Source organism: Microtus pennsylvanicus, chromosome 3, assembly GCF_037038515.1.
Source record: "Microtus pennsylvanicus isolate mMicPen1 chromosome 3, mMicPen1.hap1, whole genome shotgun sequence".
In the NCBI taxonomy this organism is placed as follows: domain Eukaryota; kingdom Metazoa; phylum Chordata; class Mammalia; order Rodentia; family Cricetidae; genus Microtus; species Microtus pennsylvanicus.
In genome coordinates, this window is record NC_134581.1 from 119,793,112 (window position 1) to 119,820,161 (window position 27,050).

Genomic DNA, 27,050 nt, shown 5'->3' on the forward strand with positions numbered 1-27,050 from the left:
GTAATTTAGTCTGCTCCAGTCAGTGTGAATGAGCCAGGCACAGAGTAGGATCACACATTTATCCTGTAGCTCTGGGGGAGGGGCTGGAACTGGGTTTGCTCCTAGCTCTGGTCTGTGTTCCCATCTTCACAGCAGGAGCCTGTCAGCTGCAGGGGCTGTGGCCTGATTCCATGAAGAGGCAGCTAGGTCTGAAATGAACAGTTTTCTCAACAAACTGTTAGTACTGCTGGATAGCCATATGCAATACTGTCAGGATGGCTCCTGCCTTATGCTGTGCACAAGGTTGAACCAATACGCATCATAGGTCCAAATGAATAGCTAAAGCTAACGACATTAATGAGCAATAAGAAAGCCTTAGAAAGACACAAGTCTGTGGCTTTTTCCAAGCTCAGCCTTCTTAGAGGACACACTGAAGGGGCAGGCGGCAGAAAAAGTGATTTGGCTTCGTCAGTTTTTGCTGTTTGTCATCCTAGTGAGCAAAGTAAGTATCACAAGTAATAAATATGGTGGTTCAGACATACCCATAATCACACATGCAGAGACAGAGAGAGAGAGACAGAGGGAGACAGAAACACAGTAAGTATCACAAGTAATATAGTGGTTCAGACATACCCATAAACACATATGCAGAGAGAGATAGAGACAGAGACACAGAAAGACAGAGACAGAGAATGTGGCTGAAATGACTTCCATCTGTTCAGACTATGTATAGACTATCTACTACCTAGTAACAAAATACAACCTAATTTAAACACAAGTGATGATTTTGAATAGACATCCTTCTAAAGAAATATGTATAAGTATCATAGCCAAAAAACACATAATATAGACAGCATTAATCATTAGATAATAGCAAATAAAAGTCTAAGTTAGATGTAGCTTTATTTATCCAACCCAGCAAGCTATAATAAAGAAGACAATGTTAGCAACATTGTAAATCAGTTGGAATGCTCATACATTGTAACTGGGAATAAAAACCGTTGATAGCCACATTGAAAACTAGCAGTTTTTCAAAACTTAAATATACAGTTATCCTGTGACCCAGTAACTCATTTCCAAGTATACAATGTGGAATGAAAATGTGACCTTTTCTATGCAGAGTCCTCCATGTGTGTCCGCGTGTGTACTGTGGAGGCCAGGAGTAGATATCAGGTGTCTTTCTGCCGCGCACCGTGCCCCCATGTCTGCGCTCTGTGCGCTGGCACCCAGTTCGCGAGCTTAGAGCAACGGGGCTGGAGGTTAAATACACAGACACACACAGACAGTGACACGGCTCATCCTTGAATTCCCCAAGAATGCCCCCTTTATTGTGTTCAGGGGCAGATTATATAGAGATAGCCACGCCCCAGCCAAACCCACCAGAAACCACTCTCCTGCCATCAGGAACTCCTGAAGGTCTCGTGCTCAGAGCAGCTGTAGGCACTCAGATCATGGGATTACAAGAAATTCAGGATCTGTGGTCTCACTGCTCCCAACATCTCCCCCCTAATTTTTTTTTTTATAAAACAGAAGACCCTCCTGACCACACAGCCTTTTGGTCACATTGATTGAACCTGTACTCAGGAGAGAGTGACAGCATCTCCTCAGGAGAATAGTGGCTTTTAGGGAACACAAGAGAGCAACTTAAGCCTGTAAGACTGTTGGTTCCTCATACTATTTCCCACACACCCTCGTCCCCTCAAGTGAACAGAGGTGTGTGACCATATCAGACTCAGGACTTTTAGGAGTGGCTTTGCCATGACCCCAGGAGCAGTCAGAAACCACTGCTTCTTCAGCAGTCCCCTAAATAACATACACCAGCTGCCATACCCCCGTGGCCATTCATTCTTGTCAGCTGAGTGCATGGAAGACACCTTCTCGCTTGTGCACCTCTTTGGCTTTCCTAGCAGCCCAGCTGATCTTGCTTCTGCTAAGGAACCCTTTGGCTAAAACAGTTACAATCTGGTGTGCTAATTGTAACATTTCAAGGGTTATTCACATAAGAGGCATTAACAATATTAACAGATGTCATACAAATGGAATAATGAACAAGACATTTGTTGTACTAGCCATAAGTCCACCTGCTCCTACAATAGGGCAGTCTCTTGATTTAAATTCGCTCTGCTGCAGACTCTTCCGCATGCAGAGCCTGGAACTGCCACTGCCTTCTCCTTGCCCTCTGCTGCATTCTCGGGCAGCCCAGTGGGGTCTGTGCTCCAGCTTTTCTCAGCTCCAGCACTTGTTGTTGCGTTTGCTGATACTCTTGGCACTGCTGTGGCATCCGCCAGGCTAGACACCATCTGGGCTGAGGCAATGTGCCTTCCACCACAGCCACCTAGCAAAGCTCTGTTCCAGCTGCCTTCTGCCCCAGCTGCATTCGTTCTGGGTCCAAACTGGTGCCTGAGTGGAGCAGAACTCAGGAAAGCAGGCTTGCTGCTCTGCAACCACTGAAGGGCCCTACTTAAACAATCTTTTAGGGAATTTGGGCGTTGTCAATCTGGCTACTTCCTGCTGAGCGGGGACGCTGCATTCTTAGGAGAATTTACTACAATTTACTGCCGTTTTCCAGGCGGCCGTGATGGCAGCTCCCGGCCCGGCTCCCTTTCCTCACCCCTCCTGCTGGAGACCAGAGGAAGTTGTCCACGCCGGGGCCCAAGGCCCTAAGCCAGAGGAGCTGCACCGCAGCTCACTCTCCACTGCTGAAACCTTTCAGGAGGGCTTGGTCTATCATACCATATTGGGATAGAAGATGGGTTTTCACAGGGTCTCATCCTCTGTGAAAACAAAAGAAGAAACTTTTCCAAAGCACCAAATTCTTAAGCCCAGATTTTAAAGTCAAAATACCTTTCTTAGCAGTTCCTAGAATCAAATATCTTTCTCCAGTCCAGAACACAAAAGACAACACGATCAACATATCACACATCTGTACACACTTATCTCTTTGAGCTATATACATTCGATCTTTTCCAACACATACGTCCCCTCCGGCCAGGGACAACCCTGTTCGTTTACCCCTCTTTCTCTGTTGACTTCCACTTGCTGCCAAACCGAGCGAAGGACGTTAAGATGAACACATATACCCCAATCCACCCTCACCTTCTGGGGGCGACCTCTCAGCGTTCTCTAGTTCCCGATATCTTGGTGGGAACCTCCAATTGCCGCACACCACGCCCCCCCCCCCCCCCCCCCCGTGTCTGCGCTCTGTGCGCTAGAACCCAGTTCGCAAGCTTCGGACAAGGGGCTGGAGGTTGAGAATACAGACAGACACAGACCTTTAAACACTGATATCAAAGCCCCAAGAATCCCTTTATTGTGTTCAGGGGCAGATTATACAGAGATAGCCACACACACCCCCCCCCCCCCCCAGCCAAACCCACCAGAAACCACTCTCCTGCCATCAGGAACTCCTGAAGGTCTTGTGCTCAGAGCAGCTGTAGGTACTCAGATCATGGGATTACAAGAAATTCAGGATCTGGGGTCTTATTGCTCCCAACATCTTTCTCTCCACTGTAGGTTTTCCAGACTCTCACTGAGCCTGGAGCTCACCAAGTGACCGATTGTCTGTGATCTGCTTGTCTCTGTCTCCAGCCCCAAGGGATGGGTTACAAGCATTTGCTGTCTTTTTGCATCAGGGGATCAAAACTTACGTCCTCGTGCTGGGGGAGCAGGCACGTTACAGTCACACCTGTCTCCCAGCCTTCCCCCAAGTCTTACACACAAACATTCATCAAAGCATTATTCATACCCAAAGGTACAAACAACTCAAACACCCACCAGCGGCACATGGTTGAATGAAATATGTCATGTCCATATAATGAAACATTATGTTAAGTAAAAAATAAGTTGTAGACAAAAGCTACATTTTGTATAATTCCATGTAGGCGAGGTACTTAAGAGGAAGAACTCTACAGGAGAGATTTGTAGCTAAACGGCTGCTTGAGTCTGGGAAGAGAACTCAGAGATCCGAGGCGTGACTGTCAATGGCTGTTTTCTTCTTTTTGTTTGTTTGTTTTTGTTTTTGTTCAAGTTTTGGAGGAGGAGGATTTTGAAAGTCTTCAAAATCAATGGTTTGCATAGCTCTGAACATACTAAAAAATCTCATTGTAGACTTTAGATGAATGTTATCTCTATATAATCATGTATATGCCTTGTACACTTTAGACGAATGTTATCTCTATATGTAATCATGTATATGCCTTGTGCACTTTAGACGAATGTTATCTCTATATGTAATCATGTATATGCCTTGTACACTTTAGATGAATGTTACCTTTCTATATAATCATGTATATGCATTCTTTAAAGTGCCAGTCTTGGGGTAAAACCACAGATAATGGATGCTATCTAGAAATGAAAAGACACAGAATGGAAATTTACCTACCTCCCCTGTTTCCCTGTCTTCAAACCACCTGACTCAATTCCTGACAGTCCAAGCAGATACCAAAATATTTTTGATAATAGTTTTTACCTATTTTTGAAACTTTCACACTTTCGTGCAATGTGTTTGAGTGTAACCATCTACCTCTACCTTCCTCCAGCTCCCATGAATGCTCGGCCCAGCGTCCATCCCACTTTACAGATGTCCTGAGTTAGTACTAGCTGTTAGTACATGGCTGTAGGGCCACCCGCTGAAGCATGGGCAACTTACCGATAGCTACACCCTCAAAAAACGCGGCTCTGCCTGCTCCAACTGCCACTAGCTTCTCTTCCAGGGCCCCTCCCACATCTGTGCTGGGATTGTGACTGGCTTGGCCTTGTGCAGATGACCACAGCTGCTGTGTGTTGATATGTGTTGGAGCCATGCCGTTTCCCGAAGTCTCCTCCCCATCTGCCATCTCCTACGCCATTTCTTCTGGCTCTCTGTGATGTTCCTGAGCCTCGGGCTGGAATGTCTGCTATGCATGGCTCATCCACAGTGGAGCAGCCAGTTACTGACATGGTGGATTGCTACAAGGAGTCTTCATTTTGGCTACCCCCCCCCCATCCTCTTTCTTATCCCAGTTTAAACCTTTAATGCCAACAATCCCCCACTCATCTTGCCTGCTTCCTACTATCCCCTCATTAAATTTTCTTGAGTTGAAAGATTATGTTTCCACTTATAATAGTTCTATGCACTATTCATTTTGAAATATTTATAAAATAATATTTTCATGCCTTTTGCACAGATGCTTTTTCCCCACCCCATATCTGCCTTGTGAATTACGTCTTTCTCCCATTGCCGCTGATACAACAGGGGAAATATGAGAATGAGCTTCTTTGCACTCCCACTGACACGCTTGAAAATTTGACTCATGGGACCATCTCAGAGAATTCTGTGCTGTACTGAGTGGCATTATGCTTTCAACGCGAGGCATCCCTGACAGGCTTGTGTGCACTTGGCCCTGAGCTGGCAACACTATCTGGGGAGGTAGGGCCCAGCAGGAGGAAGTGGCTCTCGGGCTGTGCTCTTGAAGGTTATGTCTGGCCCAACATCCCTTCTTCCTTCTCTGCTTTCTGTCCACCAGTGTGCAAACCACCCAGTATACCTCTGCCAGGACAGACTAGAACCTCTATAGATGGAACGACTCTTTCCTCTTTACATTATGCTTGTACCAGACATACCATCACACAAGGAGGAATCTGGCTGGCACAGTTTCCTGGAGACAACCCAGGGGGTCATTTTTACATATTGAACTTGGTGATTATGGTGTGCACTTATCAGCCATAGCCATTTTGAGACACTGCATGCATGTGCATGTCTGCTACATTTGCAGTGCATTGAGCTGTATCCCTTTTAAAAAACCTTTTTAGCGAATCTCTTACAGTAGAGTTTTATATTCTCAATTATATTCTTTTTGGTCATGAGCCTAGATTTTAACAGCCGAGCCATGTCTCCAGCCCTCAATTATATTCTTGAATGATGGCCTTGCATAAAAGTGTTTAATTCCAAATAAATAATAAAGGGAGGAGATATTATTTTGTGAGACATAAATTATGAAGAAGTTGGCACATGTTTGGCCTTGAGTTTTAAAGAAAGTATTTTAAATAATCAGAGTGACTGCATTGTCTATAATTTAACCTGTCCACAGATGGCTGGCTTGCTACCTTGTTCGGGTCACACCTTGTCTTCCTTTCTGTTGCCATGAAGAGACATCGTGATAGAGGTAACTTATAGAAGGAAGAGTTTACTGGGACATACAGTTCCAGAGGGTAAGTTCATGACCATCATGGCAAGGAGCATGGTAGCAGGCAGGCATCCCTGGTGCTGAGAGTAGCTGAGAGCTTTATCTGATCCACACACAGGAGGCAGAGTAAACAAGCTAACTGAAAATGATGCGGGGTTTTGAAACCCCAAAACCCACCCCCCAGTGACACACCTCCTCCAGTAAGACCACACCTCCTAGTCCTTCCCAAACAGTTCCACTAACTGGGGACCAAGCATAAACTTTTGAGCCTATAAGGGCTGTTGTCACTCAAAGCAGCACACTGCTAGACTTGCAAGGTCACAGTCTAGCATTAGCGTGATTCCTAGGTGAAGAGACACTTCAGTGTTACTCACATTTGTACGAGTTTGAAAGGATAGAAGTCGTAATTCATGCTTAATCTCCAAACTGCTTTTCAACTCCTCTGCACCCTGTGAATGCCAGGGCTCTTGCACCCTCCTCCCTGTTCACCCACATCTCTGCTTTTGGCCATGCCCTCCCTCTCCACTGAGTCTGATCAGCACCCCGCCCCTCCCTTCCCTCTCCACATCTGCACAGTTGGCAATGCAGGCAAAGGAGGAACTGATGGCTGCCCAAATGCTGTAAATAAACTGCCTTTCAGTCACATTAAATCTCTAAAGGTTTGGATTATCATAGTGGCGACTATGTGTGTCCACAAATTAGGGTTTGTGGGACAGGAGAGAGAGCGCAGGAAAGTGCTTTCTATGAAGACACAGAGACCTGGGTCTGACCACCCGAACCCATGGAAAACCCAGGCACAGTGGCGTGCACCTGTCATCTCCACACAGGGGAGGCAGGGACAGGGGAATTCCTGAGCCTTATAGAGCACCCAGCAAATCTACTTGACAAGCTCCACGTTCAGTAAGAGACCTGTCTCAAAAGAATTGGGTAGAGGGACTCAAAGCATGGCCCAGTGGTTAGTGAGCTTGCCTGTCAGGCTGGGGAACTGATAAAAGACCCTCAGAACACGTGTAAATGCTGCGTAGGTTTGGAAGCGGACCTGTAATTCAGGACCTGCAAAGCAGAAACGCTGCTTCTACAAATTGTCTGGAGAGACTAGCCACATCAGTGAGTTCCAGATTTAACTGAATAAGATAGAAGAACAACAGAGGATAATTCCCAACAACATCGTCAAACTAGAGCCTCCACATGTCTCTGTATCCATGTACCTGTGTGTCTGCGTGTGTGCTCACACATAGCCCACATGAAATCAGAAAAATAAGGTGAAGAATGATTGAGAAAGACACCTGATGTTGGCCTCTGGCCTCTGCACGCATTTGCACAAGTGCTCACGTAGCACCTAGAGTTTGTAGGAGGATTCTTTTAAGGGTGTGTTGTTATTCTCCAACAAGCTATGTTTGTGCACAGGGCCTGCACTATTCGTTGTTGGTTGTTGTTGCATTCCGGTTTTCTCTATCATTTTCATTTAGGACATTCCCCTGCTGACAGAGATGGGGTGTCCCCTCACCTCCACTCCCAGCTCTCAGCCTGGCCATCCTCAGGGGAGACAAACCCTCTTGGGATTCTAGGGCTGCTGTTTCCTGCCTTGTTGTAGCTGATCAGATGCCAGAGCCTCTTGGATATTTCCTGAGGGTTCCTTCATTTGTCTGTGTCTGAGTGTGGCGCATGCCAAGAACACTGAGAGGAAGGCTTGACTGTGGACACTCGTAGCTCAGAGGCAAGGTCATGGCTTCTCTGTCATCGCAACAGCTCTAGACAAAAGCAGGGAGAGTGTACCAATCCCACAGGTGCCAAGGGAAAGACCAGTGACCCAAGTCATCATGGCTGTCTCTCCCTAAATGCAGAGATCATGAGATCAGCATTGGGCATGGGTAAAAGAAGGGTGTTTATAGTTCAAGAGTAGGGGGTTCCAAATGGGGGATTTGGTAGGCAATTGGGTGGGATTACAGAAGCAGAACCTAAGAATAACAAGTTGTTCATAGCAACTTCTTGAAACAAAAACACGACAACAAGGCAGTCATAATGACTTGTGACACAAAGGTATAGTTGTTTGCTCTGGAGCAGACAGGGTTAGGGTAACAGGTGGGTCAAATTCCAGAGAAACAGATATTTAATCATAAACAGAATGAGTCTAGTTTGGCTTTGCTATAAAATAGTGTCTTAGCTAGGGTTTTATTGCTGTGAGGAGACATCAGGACTACGGCAGCTCTCATAAAGGAAAGCATTTGACCGGGGGCTGACTTACAGTTTCGGTTGGAGGTTTAGCTCAGTGTTGTCATGACTGAAAGCATGGTGGCATGCAGGCAGACACGGTGCTGGAGAAGGACCTGAGAGTTCTACATCTGGATCCAGAGGCAGCAGCTTGAGCATCTGAGACATCAAAACCTACCCACAGTGACACACTTCCTCCAACAAGGCCAGGAATCCTAATAATGCCATTCTCTAAGGGGCAATGGGAGCCATTGTTATTCAAACCACAGAAGATGGCTTTCAAGCCCAAGATGGAGGCAGGCTGGTTTATCAAGTGACGTAAGCAAATGTTGCCTGCGTCACAAAAGTTAGCGGTACAGTTCCTAATTGATCTGTTTGGGAAACAGTTCATTTCGTGATGGTTGGGTCTGCTGTCTCTGTCCTAACCCAGGATAGTCTCAGTTCTGGTCCTCCTCTGTCCATATCCTGAAGAACGAGTCTTCTCCTTGCTGGCCTAATTGACTTCCTCTAGGCATCAGAGAATTCAACTTTCTGTAGAAAGAATCATTTTCTCACTATCATTGCCAATGAAGATTCACCTCTCAGCCAGGCAATGGTGGTACACACCTTTAATCTCAGCACTCAGGGGGCAGAAGCAGGTGGATCTCTGTGAGTTCCAAACCAGCCACGGCTACAGAGAGAAACCCTGTCTTAAAATAACAAAACAAAAGATTAACCTCTCTTCACTACCAAGATATTTATTGCTCATCTACCTTGGGGAAGCAAGCAAGGGGTGGGTGTTGCTGCTGGAGATGCCTCTGGCCTTCTTTTCCATTTAATTGTGGTCTCAAACTCAAAAGGAGACCAGGGTGTTTCCTGCAGTCTGCCCATAGAAGGCAAGCACTGCTTTATTAGCACTGCCTGCAGAGAACACAGACACAGCCCCTTTGAGTGGAGAGAGCCCCAGGGCAGACTAGACCTGGAGGAGTCCTGCCCAGCATGGGACTCCAAAGTACTGTGCTCTCAAAAATGAATATAGACGCTATAATAAGACTGTGTTAGGTTTAAATTATGGTATAAAAATATCTGTTATATAAGGTGGTAACATCCATGTTCAATTCTTTTTCTCTCATAACTTTCCCTGGTTCAATCTGATTTTGTTTTCAAAGTCAAGAAGGAGGAAGTGCTGCCCTCAGAGGAGAGAATGAAGGGGAGAGAGAAACCCCAGAGTCAAGATGGAGCCCAGGTGGATGATTCCATGTAAGAGCTCACACCCCACCCCATCCTGCTCTCTTGGGTGGGCTCAGTTCTTACCAGGCCTTTTTCACATTCTAAACAGTAGCTTCTCTCGAGCTTGGGCCGCTACGACTAATTACATAGAACCGGCTCAGCATTCAGTGCTCATTAAGGGCCTCGTCACGCACAAGGAATAGTGGAGTATATATATCCACTGAGATTCCACTGGAGAAAACTAAATCTCCCTTTGTAAGCAGTTGTCAACGAGAGATAGCTTCTTGGTTAGGGATGGGAGTTCATGTCCGCTTTACCCTCTACCACTGGGACCCTGTCGGCCCTGAACTTGTGCTAACCCTATCCACGCCGCCACAGTCTCAGTGAGTTCACGTGCGGGTCAGTCCTGCAGCATCCGGAAGAGGCTGTTCCCTGTAGTCATCCACCCCTGCTGACCCTAACAATCTTCCTGCCTCGTCTTCTGTCAGCATGGAAACAAATGTCAGTCACAATTGCTTTAGATTTCTGAAATTGCCCGTAATAGAAGCTCAAACACAGCTTTGGGGAGCAGTCTTGCCGAGCAGTGTGGCATTAAGTATTTAGTTACTTGTTCTAAACTTGTATTAGAGTAGAAACTCAATATCTGTGCAAGGCGGACACTTAATAAATGCTGGATGATAGGTCAGATATGCATGATAGATTATTTCATAGCTCTCCAAAATCTTTTAGGAGAAAAATTATGTTCAGTAATACACGAGTACATATAGCATCAGGTATGTGCCGTATAAAGGATAGAGCAACCCATGGCATGCAATTGCAAAGAATTATGCTGAGAAAACACTAGGCTTCATGCAATATATAAGTAAATTAATAAACCTTCCAATCTCTCACTTGGTGCCATCTCCTGTGATCCAGCTGGTTCTCCAGGATCTTTTTCAAGCCTGTAGTAAGACTGTAACTACCAACTAGTATGAAGGAAGCACTCGTCAGTGGCTGGAAACCTGGACAGCCTCTGCTTTCTTTGATAGCTTTTATTCAGACTTTCCTGCTGAAATCTCTGAGTAACCACTGGATCTCCTGCGTTATTTAAATATATTGTTTTTAATTTCCCCCATCTCCTGCCTCTTCAGAAAATTAGACTGAGTGGACATAACAGTGACTTAAACTAGAGATGATGTGGGATTCCCCTCTGTATGCTGTGAATATATTTTGTTACCATTGGTTAATAAAGAAGCTGCTTTGGGCCTATGGCAGCACAGAGTAGAGCAAGGCAGGAATTCCAAGCAGAGATGGAGGAGAAAAGAAGGCAGAGTCAGGGAGATGCCATGTAGCTGCCGAAGTAGACAGACACCCCAGAACCTCACTGGTAAAACTACAAGCCTTGTGGTAAAATACAAAATTATAGGAGTAGGTTAATTTAAGATATAAGAGTTAGTTAATAAGAAGCCTGAGCTAATAGGCCAAGCAGTTTTGTGATTAATACAGTTTCTGTGTGATTATTTTGGATCTGGGCAGCTGGGAAAAGAACGAGCAATCTCATACTACATAGAAAGATGCTTGCTTCTTGTTATTTTCATAGAAAAAGCTGGAAAGTGGCAGCACAGGGCTGTTTTAGTGGCTTTATAGTCATTAGACCTGGTTTCTCCCCCTTTGCTGACCTGCCGTCTGTGTTCATTAGTTCTATCCTCAAAGCTGCTGCTGCAGTTCTAACCAATGCATCCCATTCCTGTCGGCAAGAGAAGAAGAAAGGTAGGTTCAAGAAAAATATCCACACTTGGAAATAAAGCAGGGGTAGGATCTAGGTGACAGCCTTGCCCGTCCCCTCAAGGACCAACTTGCTCTTGAAGTGACTTGTTCTTTAATTACTGTTGATTAGGGCTTCAACTCCAAAGTCACGTGTTAGCTTGGGAAAATGGTACAACACAGGAAGAGTTCTCAGGAAGAGTTTTTTTTTGTTTTTGTTTTTTTGTTTTTTTTTTTTGCCTTGAAGAGCAGAAGCCACTTTTCTTTGTAGCTGGGCTTGTTGTTTCAGGGTGTGTTTTGTTGTGGCTACTGTACTCTTGTGTAGGTTTGCTTTTTTGTGTGTTTTAGTTTATTTGTTTCAGATAGGTCATGCTATACATTTATAGCTAGCCCGACACCCACTGTGTAGCCCAGACTGGCCTCAAACTCATGACTACACTATGTCAGCCTCCCAAGGGCTAGCACAGGAAGGTAGACTGCCATACCCAGCATGTTTTCAACTCGACCAGCTTTGCCATCTTACTGGCTCCTTCGTTAGTAAGATAATTATATGTTCAGATAATGTGTGGAATATTTTAATAATTATGTGTTTTTCACAGAAAGAAGGCCCAGATGACTTTCTCCTGTGAAAGTCAACAATTTCCCTCAGTAACCTACTTATAATTTCTACTTCTCTCTTGATTGCAAGACACCTTATCTAACTCAAAGAGCAGCTGGAAATGCGGCCGTCGGACATTGCATGGTAGTCATATTAAAACCAGAGTGCTCGTGCTGTAAGGAAAGGAGGCAGAGACAGGGTGGCAGCGAGCAGCGACCAGTGCCACGGGAGCACAGCTCCATCCACCGTTGCCCAAAACCTCTTCCTCTGTCTTGCCTTCTTTCTAGTACCTACAGACACCCTTGGGGGCTCCAGCAGCCTGAATCTCTTGCTGTAGTGCCTCCTTCTGCTTCTGTGAAGACACTGCTCGTCCTCCCTGCAGAAGGCCTGAGGGGAAGCCGCACTGGCCCTTCAGGCTTGCTCTGCTTCTGTCTCTACCTCTCCAATCAGGCTTTTTTCCTCTCACAGGAATCCTGCCCCCACTGGCGACTGCCCATCTCAACCCAAAGCTCAGATTGACCACACCACGCACAAGTAAACATTCAGGAAAGACCACTGATGGTTCAGTTTGGTTGCTTGGTTGCTTCTTATTTGTTAGTAGTTATTCTTTCTTAGGTGAGTGCTGTTTTCTCATCTTCATTGTAAGTTTATCCACAAAGCAAGCCGGTTTCAAGTTTGCCACAGCTGCACAACGGACTAACTGGGTCTTTTGACTCGGTTCTGAGAACCCAGTTCCCAGCATCCCTTTGGTGCTGCGTGAAATGCATTGACACCCATTCTATGGGTCAGAAACACTCTTTTTAGTCGGCTCTGCTCTGTTCACTCCATTCTCTCATATTGAATGGAGAAAAGAAATTGGATTTTTGTTGCTAATAAAAGAAGATTCCGCTTCAATTGATTCTGAACCAAGGCAGAGTCAAAGGCAGCTAAGATATTTACCTGGCTCACTGACAGAGGAGAGCTGCCTATTTGGGGCTCCCTGGAGGAAAACCACCACCATTTTCCTTGGTAATGTGCTTCCCTGTTTAACCCCCTCCTGAGCCCTCCTCACCACATGGACTGAGCTATTTTCAACTTCAGCTTTTGTCCCAGACAAGAGAACACAGTGTCCCAAATACATGCTTGGCCCTCTCTAAGCCTGTCCATCTGCCTGGTCTGTTCATCACCAAGTAGGGCTTCTCTCCAGGGATTTGGGGCTGGGGCTGTGGAAGCCCAGGTGGCTGGTGGAATCGCGGCAGGGTGTGGTTATACTGCCCCAGTGTGGCAGACCCAGATGTATCTCCAATGCCACTCTCCCTTCTTTTCTCTGAAGGACCCACTCCAGAGGGATGGCTTCCAAGTACGTCTTGGGGGCACCGAGGGGTGGGGGCACCAGGGGTCTGTCATGTTTCTTCTTTCTCTTCCTTCCAGGTTTCAGGGACACTGGAGGTAAGAATGTAAGCTTGAGACTTTAATAAGTGGCTCTTTCTTGACCCGTTCAGAAACACCTCTCAGAACTAGAGGCAGACCCTTACCCCAAGAGGTTGGTTCATTTTTAGTATGTCTGCCTGACCATGAGCAGAAGTTCAAAGCAGAGAAACCATGTCTGGCTCTTAGACATCTTGTCTCTGGCAATTTTTTCATTTACCACCCACCAACACACACACACACACTTTTTTTTAAAGCACCACTTCAAAGCAGGAGTCCATGCACGAATCAAATGTTATCTTCTTGGTGTTGTATCTCCAGTTGCAGCATCAGGTGAAACAGGCCGGCTACTCCTCCCTGTAGACCAGGCTTGCTCTGTGCACCTCACTGCAGGCCTGCCTTCTCTTTCCCCCACGCTCCTCTGTGCCCATCATTACAGAATCTGCTGTGTAGGCACTGGCAAGTTCAGCTTTGGATCCCTATTGGAAGCAGCAGGACATGGGGAAAGAGGCCCAAGTTTTGGGCCAGGCAGACCTCATGGCGACAAAAACTGAGCTGTTCTTCGAAACCTGGTAGGAATTTTCCTGGTAAAGTAGAAAGTGCTACAGTATAGGAAGACAAAGGGCATTACGGTTACAGTTATTGGGAAGGGACAAACAGAACTTTAAGAAACTGGCTGGTTCCAGTCCAGCCCCACCACATACTGCCCTCCTGACCTTGGATTCGTTGTTACCTTTCTCTTTAAAGCCTCAAAAGTCAGTACCTTATTGACTACCAAGAGCTCAGATATTCTCTTTGGGGAAGCATCTTAAAATCTTTAGCTCGTGTGCTCATCTGTTCGTCTGGGTGCTGTGTTAGCCTTGATTCTTTGTGGACTTAGATGCCGGTCTTTTCATCTGTTAGTGATAGGGTCTGATGAACAGTAGTACTTGTTTTAGAGAAGTACACATTTCTCCTCTTCCTTTTATGGTGCATAACGCTTCAACGGGGAACAGCTCCTTTGTGAAGCGGTGGCCGATCCTAAGGTCACGACAGAGTTCTGCGCCGTCTTTCAAAGCTTTTCTCTTTGATTTGCACTTAGATCTGCCCTGCATCAGGAGCTGCTGTGTGCTGCTGATCTGAGGTAAACCTCAGGGCGTACACCGTGAGGTGTCCTGAGGGCCAGGACCACTCACCATCCTTTGTCTCTGCAAGATGTCCAGTCATTTTCTCTGTCTCGGGTCTATTCACGCGCAGGTCTGTTTGTGAACCGTAATCTTCCATGTCTCTGTGTCCCTCTGAAGGACTCTCACAGCCCTCAGCGTGGCCAACATGGCACCTAGAGGTTTTGCCCTTTATCCTTTTCTGTCCCCATATCCTTATTTGGCCACTGATCCATTCCTGAGACAAAACACCAAACCATGTGGCAGCTTTTGCCTTTTAACTCCTTAACTGGGCTTTCCTGAAGTCGTCATGTTAGAGTTCTATTTACACTGAATACTTAATTTATTTGAGCTTTTTTTTTTATGTTTAAAAATGAAAGTGTTTAGCCCCATTTATTTATATGACTATAGTCTCAGATTTAAAATGAGTATTTTAAATATTATATAATATTTAATATATAAAATAATAACTGTCTACCACTTAGCCCGTTTTGCTCCAGAGTTATGTAAGAGAGTATTTTTTTTTCCTAATTGCCCAGGATTCTTTTAGATAATCTTTGTATTTTTATTATGCCAAACCCTCCATTTTTTAGCAAATCTCTGATCTATCATTGAGGACCTGGAACTTATTGGGAAAGAATGGACACACTGTCCACCCTCGTCCCTTTGGGTCGGCAGGCTTTTGTGTGCTTCTGAAGTTTGATGCTTCATGGCAGACAGCTCAAGCCTACTGGGGAAACCAGTGTGATGTGCGTTTTTCATGAGGAGGCTTTGCTGGGGGTGTGTGTGTGTGAAGGACAGAGCCTCAGCTGTTGGGAGGCACTGCTGGCCTGTCAGAGGCTGCAGTCTGTCATAGCCTGGCAGCTTTTCCCCAAAGCTCGGCAGCAAGAAGACTCCCTCCCTTCCCAGGGAAACTTCCTACTCTCTATCTGCCCTGTCTGGAGAATGTCTCAGGGCCCAAGGACTGACCTTATCTGAAAGCTGTGTCTAATCCAGACGCCTGATTGATCTTTAGCTTGACCCTTGGCACAGATTCCTGCTAGAAGGCTCCCTTGCTGGACATAGGATAACTAAGACTTGTGCTAGGAGCCTTTGTACCCACAGCCGTCCTAACCCTGTTCCCTGCTTCTGCTCCCACCGCTCTCATGGACCAAGGCACCGAATGTCGCACGGAGGCAGCAGAGCTACACTCAGCCTCGGCGTGGCTGTGGTTGGCAGGCCTGGGGCAAAGCTGGTTTCAGGAAGATAGGATTATGGAGCCGTCCTTTCCACAACATCTCCAAGGGGTGGGAGATGAAGCAGCAGTGAGTGACAGCTGGGCCGTGGGACGGAGCAATGGGAAGTGAGCTTCTTATGGAAGGCTCAGTCTCACTCTCCTCGGTAGGAACTGCCATGCGCGGGGTGGGGGGGGTCACGGAGGGCAACAGGGCTCACCAGTGCAAGAGGCGCACCTGTGGCAAAGCCAGAACGCGCAGGCAGAGACTAGACTGTTCTTTGGCTGCAGGCTAAAGTCTGGTAGTTTTCCTTTCTGAACTGCTTAAATAAACCATTTGTTGTCGTTGTGAGGGATCCTGTGTGAGTGAGGCAAAGGCCCAAGATAAAGTCCGCATGATGGGTCTGCAACGTGACTATTCAAATCAGTCCTAATTAACTTGAAATGTGTCTCTCCAGGTTGGAACAGTTAAACAGCCCATATTACTTTAAACTGTATTTCATAGTGGTGAGCGCATGTGACTTCAATAATTTTAATTTGGTGAACTCATTCCCAGAGTTATCTATGTTAGTTATAGATTAGTTTAAAATATAAACACATGAAAATAAATTTAAAAGAAATTCTTAAAACAAAAGCATAATGGAACAATCAAGATATGTGATGCTCTTTTCAGTAACCGTGGACAATTAAGATATGTGATGCTCTTTTTAGTAAGCATGGACATTGTGCATACATTCAGTTCCTCAGTGTTAGGTAGTTTGCTGTTTGCAGTATTTTCCTCATTGTTGAGAAAAATCGTACATTCTGTAGTCCTATTTTAAGCATTTTATTTATTTATGCATACACGTGTTTTACCTGCATGTTTGTCTGTGTATCACATGCCTGCCTGGTGCCTGCAGAGGCCAGGAGAGGGAACTGGATCCCCAGAAGCTGGAGATGGAGATGAATGCAAGCCACTGTCCGAGTGCTGGGGATCACAGCATGGTCCTCTGGAAAAGACACCACCAACTGAACATTCTTAATTACTCATAAGATAAGTCATACAGACGGAAGTCCAAGGTCCAGCTTTAACTTCTTGTTGTCTACTCCTAATTGCTTTCCAATTTGGACTGATGAACCATGCCAACAGTCAAGTTTGACAACACCTGTGAGAATGCCAGGATCAGGCATTGCCTTTGGTCTGGACCTTGTCTAATTAGCACAGGTTGTCTTCAGCTTCCACCTGGGTGGCTTACAGTAGCACACAACATGGCCAGCCATCACAGTGTAAGCGATCAGCTCGGATGGAAAGGGATCCTGGCAGCCAGGAACCAAGGAGTACTGAGCTCATGTGGGAAAGTATTCTGTCAGTCGGGAGCCAAGGAGGACCACAGGTCCCAGTAAGTGCAGCAGCTTACAGCCCTGCTCTAGGGAAAGGTTTTCCAGTGTAAGGGCTCTGCCCAGGCAGGGGAGGGTTTTCCCAGCGAAGCTGTTACAGTTCTGCCCTGATCCTGAGGAGTGTAGTCTAACAACTCTGCTAAGCTAGGGGAAGATTTTCCCAGCAAAAGAGTTACAGCCCTTGCTCTGTTCTGCTAGGCTCTGCTCTGGCAAAAAGTTGTTACTTCTTTCCTCAGCTCCATTCTGGTGAAAGAAGGTCTCACCAAACCACATTCAAGAGATTTATTGGGAGGGAAGAATCCAGGAGAGTGGCGGCCTCTGCCAGGCTGGAAAATGCAGCAGCAAACAGAATAGATGCTGGGCTTTTATAGGGCTTAGGGGAGGCAGTTTTCCAGGGAGATTTCTGGGATGGGAATTAGTCAGATCTAGCTCACACTGGCTAGATCTCCACTCAGGAATTGATTCATTTTCCTGCTCAGGGATTGGTTGGTTTCTTTCACTGACTCTGGTTTCAGGGCCAGGGTGGGTTTCTTTGGCAGACCCTACACACACTCCCCTCTGCAGTCAGATCTCCAGCCCTGCCCCCGCAGTTCCGGCAGCCAAGTCTGGCTGTATCACCACGCTGTGAAATGCTGTAATAGCCGCCACAGCTCCGAGAGCAAGGCTTTCATGTCCGCTTGGCTCGAAGGTTCTTGCTCTCTAGTGCCGCCTGCTTTTTTGCCACCTTGTGATCATCTGCTCACGCTTCTGGGCTCCAGACACACAGAACCTGCTTCTCTAAGAGTCGTTCCAGGTCTCTCTTCCTCTCTCGCTGTCACATCGGGCTCCTTTTCTCTCATGCTGGCTGAGAGCATTCGGGCATTTTTGGGCACTGACGGGCTCTGGTTGTACCTGGACTAGGCAACATTGCCCCCTAGAGGACCTTGGGTGCCCTGGCCGGCTGACTGCGGAAAAGACTGAACAGTGGCAATCTGCATGGTGCCATCATCCCGCAGTCTCTTCAGACGTTTCTTCTGCTCCTGTTTCCCTTTCTCTTGATATTCAAGAGCTCTGTTAGATCTTCTCCTTGGATCCATAGGGGTCCTTAATTTCCTTTGGATTTTCTGTGTTAAATTCTAATAGTTCATTGTCTCTCGTTACATTTTGCCAATTTTCTCTTCAGCCATGTATAATCTAGTATTAAAATTGTAGGCTTGGCTATTACCTGATTTGCTGCACTTTGAAAGATGTGAGGATTAAACTCAGTATTTCAAGCCTGCAAAACATGTATCAAAGCTTTACACCATTTGATAAATATATAAAATTTATGGTGCACTACATAGTCTACGCAAATTGCATGAAATGTAGGCATATACATATTAATTACCTCAGATGTCTCTGCTTTGTACTTAATAATATGAAAACGTTAATTTCTAAATAATTTTTTCTGCACCTTCATGGATGTAGCTAATGGATTCTATTTGCTTTCACACTCACCTCTTTTATCTGTGCCCCCCCCCGTCAGCCCCCTCCCAAATTCTCCTTTCCGCTTCCGTGTCTCTGTTTTGTGTTGTGGTCATGGGTTTGGATCTACCTATAGGGATTACTGGGCTCACCAGTGAGTGTCCACTGAGGATAGTGACTCTGTCTTCAGCCACAGTGCAGCAGAGGCTGAGGGCCTCATGGCCCCTTCCCCATCCTTGACGGATTATTGACAGGGCCAGTCTGGTTCAGGCCCAGTGAGGATACCCGAAGCTGCTGTAAGTTCATGGTGTCAGTGGCTGGGCCATGTGCAGGAGATAGCATTTCTCAGCCCCTTCCCTGTCTTCAGGCTTAGGCTCCCTCTGCCGCTGTCCCCATGTTGCCTGAGCCTTAGAGGTGGCAGGGTAAATATCTAGGTCTGAGCACTCGACGGTTGTCATTCTCAAACCCTGAGCGTCCGCAAGTCTGCGTTTACCATGTGCGCTGTGGGACCATGAGGGTATTTTTTTTTTCAATGCAGAGAATTACTTGTTTCCCTAGATGCAATCCTAGTGGTTTGTTGGTTTTAACAGCAGAATCTGCTTCTCATCTCTAGCCCCCTTGAACTCTTGATGCATTTATAAAACAATCTATACCAGTTGGCTGAGGAATGCCCCTGACAGGTACGTATGAGCGTGGTAGAGGTCTGGTTCTAAAGTAAATGCTGTCTCGATGGATAAGAAGAGAAGCCAAGGGAAGAATACACAGAAAGGGAAGCAGAAGCTTCTGATAACTGGGGGTCCCCTGCAGACTGTGACACCCACTCTAGAAGGACCCGACGCTGTGTGAATTTGCACATCTGGACTTTGATGCCCTTTGAACAAGCCCCATGAGCACCATGCATAGAAAAGGTTGTGTTCAAATATGGCACATGGTTGGCATTAGCAAGATGAGGCAATAGGGAAGAAAGGCCATTAAAATCACAAGTGTTTCAATTCATGCCCGAGAGTTCTCATTTAATTCCTCTTGAAAGCATTTTGTCAAGTGATGTAAGACTGATATAAAAGAACAATAACAAAAACACACAACACACACACACACACACGAGTCCAACAGGCCTGACTATTACCTGTGGCTGTAGATAGGCCAGCATTAGAGCAATTTCTTTACTCAGACTGCAGAGTAAAATACCGACAAGCACAGCCCCCCTGGTCATACTATCTGGGTTCAAACAGAAGCGCCAGCTGTCCCTCCGTGTACTGTTGGGAAGTTGCCTTAGTCCCTCGTATGCTGTAGCAGTGACCTGCTGGGAGGGGCAGAGCAGGGGCCACTGATTTAGAGTGTGCAAGGAAAGAGGTGATCAGGCCGAAATACAGAGTGTGATTACTTCTCCTCTTCGATTCCCAGCCCCCCAGATGTCCCGATGTGTCAAACATCTGCTCACACATGAGAGCAGCTACTGTGATCTCTCAGGGTTGTAATTGCTGTGACCCCCATCTTAATGAAGCGGTCTGCTCCGTACAGCGTGGGAGCGCTCAGCACACCTGTGAGTCCACATTCCCACCCTCATAATAAGGGTCTGTGTTCCCAGACACAGTCTGTTTCCTCCTTATGAGACAGGTTGCGAATTGACTGTACTGTGACTTCCAACACTGGGAAACTGGAGCCAGCAGAAGAGCTACCATCTGGAGAAGCCAGCGAGCATTTGTAAAATGGGCAGGTCTGCTTTTCGTGGCACTGGGCATTGGACAATGTCACAGATGGCTTCACTGAGGGCTGTGGGTAAGGTGCGGAGAATCAAGCTTGCCTGTCTGCCTCCTCTTGAAAGCGGCAATCGTGGAACTCTACCAGAGTTACTGGGCATCAGAACTTGACCCTGGCAGCGTTCCTAAGCCAGACTTGGTCATTGTCTTCAATAATCCAATTAAACAAACACATAATAGTGATAAGAAGAAAAATGAGATTTATTCAATGAGGTCACATTGAGAAGAACAAAGGACACAATGACTCACCCACCCCAAGTCTCTCATTAGGATGTTAGCATGAGGCTAAGGTTTAAACCAAGACCAAGCAGAGTCCGTAGCTACAGAGGCTGGTCAATGCATGGTCTTGTTCACCAACACTCTCAGGCTCCTCTGACAAGTTGTCAGTACTGTGGGAAATCCTTCCTGGGAGACAAGTTTCCTCTCTGGCTAGCACTAGGCTTCAGCCTTTTTCTTCTACCACCACGGATTCCTGACAAAATTCCAATTTCTTTAGAAATATTGTCTCAGTAGACTGGTAACCAATAGGAGGGTACACATGTTTCTAAACTATTTTCATTCTTGCCAGGATGGTTATAGGACTAGTTGGAGTGCAAAACTCTATAAATAAAATAAAAAGCCAACTAGCCTCAAAGTCCAAACAAATGGAGGTTGAAAGCCTTCCTTGCGCCTGTGTGTATGTGCGTGTGCGCGTGCGTGTGTGTGCATGCGTGAGTGTTGAGGAGGGATCCAACTAAACTCTAAGCTCCCATTCTCTTGTCCGAAAGCTTGAGTTAGCAACACAGCAATGCCACAAGGGCTCCCTAGCAATACAGTACTACACAAGGCTCCCTAAATTGCAAGTTGTAGAGGCCCAGCTGGAACTTGACTATTCCAAAATGGGGTATTGAATAGTTCATGTAACCCAGTCGGGGAGAAGACTGGCCTTAGAGCTGCCTGGCTTACCATTGGGTCTTAGTTTCATCTTGGTTTACCTCTAAGGTGTGGTTTCATCCTCCCCAGGTGAAGACAAGTTGCATTCATTGGGCAGACGCATGCGTATAGAGTTCCCAAGGGTTACTCTGCTTCTGCAACCAAGGACCACTGCTCATGTGGCCTGTGGGAAGTGGAGCTCCATGTGGCTCAGTCTGAGTCATGAAGCAGCCCTGCGGGAGAATGGCAGCACCGTAGACATCTGGGGACATCATCTGGAGCCATCCCAATGCACCAACTTTCTGACAAGCTTTTTGATTCAAAGGATGTGACTTGGTCATTGAAGAAGCCCCTGTATCTGGGGACAGGCCTCGTGGAAGATACTGGAGGAGAAGCAGACTTTTGGGAGCACTGGACCCTTCAGCCTGTGCACACCCACCTAGCACTTACAGGGTTTCTCCTGACTACTGGTTCTTCAGGGGGCCCCACCCTGGGCCTGATGCATGCTGACCCAAGAGTTCCCGAGCCCACACAGCCTGACGCTGCTTGTCGTGAGTGTGCACTGTCCTCTGGTTTCTGTGTGATCCACGAGCTTCTCTCTCAGTCCCTTCACAGCATCCAGCCAGGATCTTGTCACAGTTCCGCTTCAGATGACACTGGCCTTCAAGGACTACTCAATCTCACCCCAAAGCATTTCCAAGCCATCCTTGCAAGTCCAGGTGTTCCAAACCTGCTGCTGCAAGAGCAGCAAACAGGAAAGGAAACTTTAGGAACCGAGGTAGAGAACTGAGCAGGAAGGAATGAGGCTGACTTGTGGCAGGTTGCTAGGCAACCTATCCCGAGACAGATGTGCTAGGAGCCAATGAAAACACCTCTAAAAAAATGAGTTTTAAAATGGAAGGATCATCAAATTTATGGTGCTTTTTGATGGAATTTTATGAAGTTCTTTATCTCTGATACTTAATACGTTGAGCACAAGAAATCATTCCTTCTTCAGTGGTGGAAAAAGTTGCTATTGCTTTTCCTGGGAAGGTGTATGGTGGGAACGCGGGTGGTTTTAGAACAGGAGGACTCTCCTGAGTAGCATGGACTAAAACTAAAGACATTATTCTGCTTCCAGAACTTGTTGATTTGGGTTCATGAGAGTTGCCCAGAGACATTGTTTATGGGTATTTGTAAAGAAATACATGCTGGCCTCTGGCCTGGAAATCCACACGGGAAACACCCTCTGTGTAGAGACAGTACTGCATGTTTGTGTCATGAGGCTCTGCTTACTTCCATTCCTCCAACTCAACACCAGTTTTTCAACCTGCTGGAAAGTGGAGTCCTACACATCCTTCACATATGTATACACATATGCAAACAAGTAGATGTGTGTGTTTACATATGTGTATTTGGAGGGATGAGTTCAAGCCACTCGGACTTCTTCCTTACAAACCTGTGTTTTGAAAATGCCCACAGGCATGGTTTCAGGGGTTCTTGAGAGCACTCCTGGCATATACACGTGGTTAATACAGAGGGAAACACAGTGCAGATATGGTGGTAACCCAGCCTTTGCTTGTCATCCTCCCTGGCCCAGATCAGCTGCTCAAGCAGGACAAAGATTGAAGAGACAGCAGCAGCCAGGGCCGGCTGCACATTTGGCGTTAATGCATCAGATGACTCATAGGTCAGAAGCAGATTTTTCAAGCTCTGCTCTGCCTGAAACGGACCCAGTTTCCCTGGGCCTCACATCCTGTTCTGTCCCCTTGGAAAACAACATCAAAAGGAACGCACATTGATTGATTTCTCCTTCTCGCTCACTCTCTTTTTTTTTCTGGTTCTAAAAGTTTTCTGTCATTCTTATAAGTCTGTAGTTGGTTTAATATTTAAAATATGAGCTTCTAAAACAAACTCCCATGAGTGCTGCATGGCCACATTTGGTTTTGAAGTTCTCAAAAATTCCTTTCTGGTTTTTGTTAATACAAAGGGAAAAAAAGAAAGAAAAGACAAATGGGGACAGGAAAGGGATTTTCCAACATTTTCCTAAAACATCTACTCACAGACAAACACCAGCAAGACAATTTATTCTAACATTGCAGCAAAGACTTTCCAGGCACCAAAAAACAAGGCATGTTGCGACAACTTTAAGACAAATTGCTGGCAACACCATCGCTGCTTTTTCCTGAGGAGTCAGAATTTTCCAAGCACTTGTAAAGACTTAAGCTTTTCTACGTCCTCAGAGATTATTAAATTTCAGTCTCCGTGAGATGTTTGTCAATATTTAGAGAACAGGGAAGAGTCGTATGACTTCAGTGTCCAGTTTATGCTCACCAAGACAAGAAAACTACATACAGGGTGGCGATGTGCTTCAGCTGGTAGAGCACTTACCTAGCATGTAAGATGTCCGGGGCTTGATTGGCAGCACGACATAAAGGAGGAATGCTGATGCAGGCAGAGAATCCCACCATAGCTAGTTGAAGGCGAGAGGATCGGAAGTTTGAGGTCTTCCTTAGACCTTGTATGTGTTGCAGGATTGAGGACAGCATGGTATACATGAGACCTTGTTTCAAAATAAATTCTGATATTTTTTTTTTAAGAGAAAGATCTGGAGCAATGGCTCAGCAGTAAACAGCACACACTGTTCTACACAGGGCCCGAGTCTGAGTCCCATCGGGCATCTCACAGCCACCTGCAACTCCAATGCCAGGAGGAAACATGTCTTTGGCCTTCTCAAGCGCCTGCACTTACGCGGATAGACACTCCCACTATGTACACATCATTTAGATTTAAAATTTAGAGGGGTACTAACTTGTTTGTCCAGCGTGCTGTGTGTCTGGACTATACAGTATGGTCATCTCCTGTTCCTTTCATTGTGAATTCTCTCCATATGCGTAGTTAGTGGTGACCCTGGGGTTCTTGTTCTAATGACTTTTCGAGGCTGCTGTGGAAGGTGGCGAGAGCATGACAAACATGGAGTAAGCGCCCATCTCTGCTCCTCGTGTTATAGAGAAGAGGGTAGTGTGCTGTACGAGGAATGGAACAGGAGCACCTGGTGAGACAGCTGCAAAACGACCATGCGCGTTCTCGACTGACGACTTAAGTACTCGTCACCCCAAAAGATGAGGTCATTCCCCCTTCTTTGGCATCTGGGCTAACCCCGTGATTTGCTTTGATTGATGGACTTATAAAAGAAAGGGCTTGCGATAGCTCTTTTTATGTCACCTTGACACAAGCTAGAGTCATCTGAGAGAAGGGAGCCCCCATTAAGAAAATGTCTCCAGGAGATCAGGCAGTAACCAGATGGATCGGAGTGAAGACCAAAGCTGGCCACGCTGGTCCAGTGTTGGGTGGGGTAGAAATGAGCCCAAACTCCATTGCAGATCACGAACGAGTAAGTGAACAGTGGCTGATTTCAGCTGTCAGGTTCTGAGGTTTGCTGCACAGGGATAGAGAGCCAAAATGGTCCGAGAATACTTTTAGGAATTTCTCATAGAGCTAAGACTCGAAGAGCCTACGGACTCTCATTAGGAAGGAACGGATGCAGCTGGAACCTGGAGCCCTAGAAGACTGGAAAAGGCTTCTTCCAGAGCCAGACACAGTACAATGAGTGAAAACCAGGAGGTTGAGGAGACAGAGAGGACCCAGACTAGACCAGTAAGCGAGAAGAACCCGCATGAAGCCTGCGGAATGCAGAATGGATGTCCAGACACCTTCCAAGGGCAGTTTCAGCAAAGTGGGCTTTGCTTCAGGTGGGCATTTCTTTCACCAACTTTGCTGGCCATACACAAAGACACACTGTGACCGACAAGCAGCCCAGTGACAGGGAAGATTCGTGCATCCAAGAAACGTTTGTTGGGAGCCTAGAAAGGACACTTGTTAACTCACAAACCAGTGGAAGATACAAGAGCAGTGCTTGGAAAGGTGTTCACATACAACACACACACCCGCTAACATCACCAGGGGTCTCACAGTAGCCAGCCCTGCGAGGCTGGCAAGTCACTTGATTTCTCTGAGATTGGTTTGTAGTGTATGTCTCTCTCCTCCGTAGTGTTTTGTACAAATAGTGTCTTGTGGAATCTATAGTAAGTGCTCAGTAAATTACAGGTATCATATGGATATAACACAAAACAAGGTCCGATACGTGCATTATACCACAAAATGGCGGTTAATTACTCCAGACAGCAAAAATTCTGTTCTTTCCCATTCCATCTTACATCTATCAGGGAGCATTTCTGCCAGTGGGTACAGCATAAACGCAGTTAGGGAAACCTTTCCCGAATCATTCCTCCTTATCAGCGGCATGGCATGTATTGGTGTTACCTGTTATGAACCTGGTAATACGGTGATGTTAACCATGTTAACACAGGCAACAAGAAACACACATGAAAAGGATGGGTGCGTGTGTCAGGCCGTTGGTGTTCCCACGGTCCTTTAGCTTTCCCAGCGAGCTCCAGCTGTCGCTCCTCATTTTCCTATCCTGCAGCTGAGCAAAAGAGGGACCAAGCAAGTCAATGACTCCCTCACCGTGGGCATCATTCCAGAAAGGGCCTTGGAATTAAAAGCCATACACAACCAACTTCAAAGACTGTGCCCTTTCCCTGGGCCAGGCCACCTCTTGTAAGGTATTCCTGCCTTCCCATGTCAGAGTCTACAGCTGTGTTTCTAAGCAATGAGTAGATCCAATCTGACGGACCAAGGGAGAGGCAGCACAAGGGCTCAGTGCAGTCATACGTCTCAAGAAACCCAACATGAAGCTTCTCCACGGCCACCGTTCACTCACCTACATATGTTTTAAAGAGTTATTCATATCTATAACGTCTGCCCTGGAGACGGTCCCTGAGTACTGCTGAGAGGTGCTATTAAAATTCTATAAATACTGTGAGACTTGGGTGGTCTGAATCCATTTTTGGAAAAGGCGCAAACGTGCGCGCGGCGGTCTGGTTGTTCTAACTGAGGCCACAGGCTCACTGGTAACGAGGAAGGAATGCTTCCTAAGGTGCTGCAGGCTGGGTGACTTCCAGAATAGAAGGGAAGAGCATTTCTGAAATTCCATGGGGTACTGCTGGTGGTGAGGAAATAGGCCAAGAATTTCTTGTTATGTAATTCGTCTTCTATCTGTCAATCCAAACCGCCAAGATTAAGTTTGACCTAAAAGCAAATTAAGAAAAATTCCATCTCCGTTCTTGGTACCTGTTTACCGTAGAATAGCGGAGGTTAAGGCTGGTAGACACCTGTCCACTTGTGCATCAAAACGTTTGCTTGGCTTGAAATCTGACATGCGGAGCAAAAACCAGGATAATATTCTTATTCTGGGAGAACTACAGAAAGATACACACACACTCACGCACACACACACACAGCAACAAAGCAGTCATTTTAGTGCTGTGGGGGAATATGCCAAAAGCTGGGAGATGAGTGAGTTTGGGGGACACCATGAAGGTGGATAAAGCAAGGAAGGACAGAAACAGACTCCTAAAGAGGTTTAATTGTCCCCAGAAGAAGAGGTGACAAGCAGTATTCATTTTCCTATCGGGAGCCTGAGCCACATAGCCCGCCTCTTTGGCATGAATAAGAAATAAAGGCATCCATATTTTCCTTTCTGAATATTAAAGTCAAAGTCTACATTACATTGTCTGCAATGCAAGGATTAGTCATGCGTAATTTATCTCTGAATTAATGTCGGAGTGACAAAGTTACAAGAGTCAGAGCCTCCGAAGCTCTCAGAAAGCCAGAGACAGTTGCCCGAAGTAGTCAACAGATGGAGCTGGGGGGCAGCTAAGCCCTCCGAGTTCAGCGGCAGAGGGCGCCTGCGCACAGCACTCAGCTTCCTGCCACGGCAGGAATCAATGCCATCCAGCACGCACTAATCAAATCTATACACAGGGCACGCACAATCCGGTAAAGGAGGTC

General features: G+C 46.3%; 1 long non-coding RNA gene across 1 annotated transcript; it reads left to right on the forward strand.

The window, feature by feature from the left end:
* The first annotated feature begins 6,052 nt into the window (after positions 1–6,052).
* LOC142847316 (uncharacterized) lies at positions 6,053–23,055 on the forward strand. Its single transcript, XR_012910142.1, has 2 exons — positions 6,053–6,168; positions 21,249–23,055. It is a non-coding gene; the product is annotated as an uncharacterized LOC142847316 (long non-coding RNA).
* Positions 23,056–27,050: the final 3,995 nt, after the last annotated feature.